This window comes from Cyprinus carpio, unplaced genomic scaffold (genome assembly GCF_018340385.1).
Source record: "Cyprinus carpio isolate SPL01 unplaced genomic scaffold, ASM1834038v1 S000003036, whole genome shotgun sequence".
NCBI lineage: Eukaryota > Metazoa > Chordata > Actinopteri > Cypriniformes > Cyprinidae > Cyprinus > Cyprinus carpio.
Window position 1 is genome coordinate 1890 of NW_024875742.1, and position 4387 is coordinate 6276.

General features: G+C 36.2%; 1 pseudogene; it reads left to right on the plus strand.

Moving 5' to 3' along the window:
• Nucleotides 1-303: 303 nt before the first annotated feature.
• The window catches only part of LOC109064723, an 8288-nt pseudogene continuing 4204 nt past the window's right edge, over nt 304-4387 (plus strand).

Below are 4387 nucleotides of genomic sequence, written 5' to 3' on the forward strand. Positions count from 1 at the left end.
ACAAAACTGGAGTGAATATGATGCACAGAGAACCATTATATTCTGACAGATTGGATTAAATTCAAGTTGATTACCAGTGTTACTTCAGTCCTTATGCGGCTTTGTCCTGGCATTAAATGCAGATATGAATTAAGAAACAATGTTAGATAAAGATGTATGAATAAAAGTCAGAAAACAAATTGAGAAAAATAATAATGATAACTACTGAGACTACGAAAGAATTGGGAATTCACTAATACAGTAGTATTAAATGTGTTTTTAGATCCCAGAGAGATTAATGATTTGTTTTTGTTAAAACAAAAAACAGATGATGATGATGACTATTACACAGAATCTGAAGAGATTGTGTCACATACACAGTTCCCTGAGAGTTGGCTTTGGGAAGAAATTGATCTATGCGACAAATGGTGAGTAGGAGACATTCAGACAAGTCACTGGCAGTGAATAAACATCATGATCTCAGCTGACTTGAGATGATGACTTCCTCCGACAAAGAGCAAGCATTGTTTCTCAATTATCTTTGATATTATGAATTTTATTTTTAGCTCAACAACATGAAAATTACATCCATTAATGTCAAGATGTTAATAGGAAAGCAGTAGTGGTATACAACAGTATTTAATGTGCTTATATTTAGAAAACATCTGAATCTTGTCCCTTGTAAGACATAATGCCTCCAGGCTGCCCAGCTTATGATTCTGTATTAGGCTGATATGAATTTAGATAGTAAACAAGTGTTAGAACTGTACTTCAACAGTTTCTGTTATTACTGGTATTTTCTGGTATATATATCTCATATTCCAGTCCAACACCAGCCACAGAAAAAGTGATCTACCTGAAACACTCTATCACTACCTGGGAGATCTTAGCTGTCAGTCAGTCATCAACACCAACACTTGGTAAGGAGAGAAGCTACAAACCCAAGAATACATACTCTCTGAATAACAACAATTAGCATCCAGGATCTGCTTCTTTTAAATCCTTCATGTGTACTTGTGTTCCTCCTCAAAAGGCATCTGTGTGAAGGAACCTGAGGAGATGGTTGTTTTTTAAACACCCTTTGGCTGACCTTACTCAAGATGCCTTTACTCAGCCGTCTTGTGGCAGAACAACTGGAAATCAGGGCCATTATTCACAACTACACCCCAAAGAAGCTGAAGGTGGATTAGTTTAGATTCAAAATTAATTTAGATTATTAAAATTAATTTAGTTTTTAAGCACATTATAGTCATGTGGACTGTAGTAAACATTTCTGCTGGAGTCAAATCATCTACTAATGACAGCATGCATGGATCCTGAGACTCATCTGAGGTTGTTGATCTGCTTTTGACACAAACTGAAAAAAAGTGAATTATCCTAAAACAGAATTATCCTTCATCATCACACATGTCATATTGGATTTATTTTGGAGGAAGTTTCCTCTAGATGTGATCTGAGTCTCATTCTCCTGTTTTATCCAGGTGCGTGTGGAGTTCATGGAGACAGAAGATGTTTGCAGCTTTGCCAGTAAGAAAGGCAAATACAGAACGACAGTATCTGTTGAGAAAGACTCCGGCATCGTTTCATATGTGATTATTCCCATGGCGCTGGGGAAATCACATGATCGAATTAGCTTCAGCATATGATGCCATCTACACTGATGGAGTGAGAAAGCAGCTGAAGGTGGTGGTACGTCTGATGGGAATCAGTGACTGTCACTTTTGGGATTTGTTTTATTTGATTTGGTTGTTTGTTAATAATATAATGATTAATAGATACTTATATTTTCAATAGATAGACTAGAGCATCATGGGTAGTTAACACTCTCTCTCTCTTTCAGTCTGAGGGTGTGCTAACTTCAGTACACAAAGGAAATGTGGAGCTCAATCCTGTGTTAAATATGGTGAGAGATTTACTGTGAAGCACACAGTAACATCACTCTGTTACACTGCCATTATACAATGTTGCAGACATGCACTTCTAGATAGTTCTGCAAAATGCTGATGACTATCATAAATTTTTTGCCAATCCAGAGATCACAATGAACTCCTGTTCTTTTCTTGCTCAGTACTCACCAAAACCATACAAAATATTATCAGCACGTGAGTCATGACTCTTCCTCCATCTTGCTGTTCTTCTCTGTTTCTCTTCCCAAATGTATCAGGGGATAAACCTTTAGTGTTTAAATCTGTCATACCAGCTGATCGTCTTCCAGACACACCTGCTGACATGTACATCGCAATTACTGGTAAGGAAAAATATGCTTTCAAGAATGTGTAGTGATTATTTCTTTATTTATTCTCTATTTATTTCAGGGGATGGAGTCTATATCTACAGTCATAATGTCCATGGCAACTTTTGTAATCCTAGTCCCTGTATGAGGATTCTCTCACAGTACAGTAATTAATGTTGGGGCTGGTTTAGCATCATAATATGTGTTCAGTGAATGTCACTGAGTGGAAGAATATAAACTGCTGCATCAGCAGATATGCTTATATATACACACACATAGAGTGAATAAAAACAGGACAGGACATAACAGAACAACCCCACCACCCCAAAAAAAAAAAAAAAAAAAACAAGAATATCTTTTGCTAAGACATGTGTACTGCTGCTGCTCCGAAATGTGTGTGTAGTTGGTGTAGGACGGAGTATGTTGTTTAAAAAGCTAAAAACGCTGTGCAGTTTTACAAAGCCTTCATTATAATGCAGAGAAGAAAAAAATAAAACATTAACCTGTAACTCGCCATGTCCCTGAAATCAGTATTGTTTTAATTTATATAGCTGACCCTGTTTTTATACACTCTATAAGCATGACAAGACAATTATTGTTACATATAAATATCTGTCATGTAGTTGATAAAATGACACTGCATGTATCTGCTGTGTGCCATTCATATTTTTATAAAACTTTAATTTTCTTTACCACGTTGCAAAGTAAAAGACTTTTCCTCCCGTTTATTTCAGGAAAATATGCTGCTCCTCATTATTTTAAAGTGAAGAAATCGAGAAACTTTTATTTCTACCGGCCAGTGATGATTCTGAAAGGACATACCCGTAATCTCTTGCTATTAATGAACGTAATTTCATGATCATCGTGCTCTTATTTTAGTGCAGTTGTCTCACAGCCACTGTGGTCAAATATTGAGATAAACTTTATAAAGTATCATCTATTTATATTAATAAATATATTAAATTTGTATCTTTCCCGACACCATTTACTTGGAAAACCATTGGCCTAAAAGGAAAACTCTCTTAACGTGGCGCAATGCATTAAAAACGTGGTTTTTAAAAAGACCAAACTCAGTAAACATTTTTAATAAAGCATTTTATTTACAGACAAGCAGGTCATGGGAGGAAAATGCTTAATCCAGTAATTAAAACACATTGTGTTCAGATTCTGGGCACATATCTCTGCTTGTCTGTGAATATAATGCTTTATTAATAATTTGTTTACTGAGTTTTGATCTTTTTAAAATCGAGTTCTTAACGCATAAAGCCAATGCATTTCTCAATGTTAAGCGTTTCCAGAATGTCCCAATGATTTATTTGTGGAAATTGACTGGTCCAGAAGATTAAACTTGCAGCAGCTAACATCTCGTGATATAATAAATCAGACATAGTGAGACAAGTTAACAATAAACAACTGTACATTATAATGCCAGAGAGCTTTGTAAAACTGCACAGCGTTTTTAGCTTTTTAAACAACATTCTACCGCCCTACACCCAATGGCGCGGAAGGGAAGGTGCTGCGGGGCATGCAGCCCCCGTCATATAGTATCAGCCCCCTGGTGGGGGGCTGTGGATCAACTCTAATATTGTACTTAAAAACGCGGAAAAAAATAAAGTGTGTAAAATAAAAAAAATAAAAACAGACATAACAATGTGTTTAATGTGGGATTAAGATATAGTGTATAAGATATAAACTAATGATTAATTATTTTAATATTCGTTGATAAAAGACCAACCTAGCCTCCTCAGGAATGCTCGGCCACCGTCAGAATAATTGGCTTCCGGCCAGAATAATGGGCGCTTACTAGCCGCTTCTCTGCTTAATCTAATCGCGATGCATAATTTTGCCACAAAGAACCGCGAAGAAATGACACTGTCAAAAAATAGTAAAGGAGACATTTAATTGCTTATTAATAAAATATGTTTTCTGTGTCGCTGTAAAGACGAGCGCGGACTCGGCCATGAACGTGCCAGAGAGAAATGCACATTTCATATGGATTAGGGGCCTACATATTCAGAGGTATTTTACGTATTTTCGTTTTGAATATTGTTTAAAAGTAGACATTTTTAAGCTTTTTATATTAGATAGCCTATATTTCTCGTAAAACTGTCTGGTGAGGCACAAGCTGTGTTTCTACGCCCAGTTCACGCGGTAATACAAGATGTGCCGGGCATC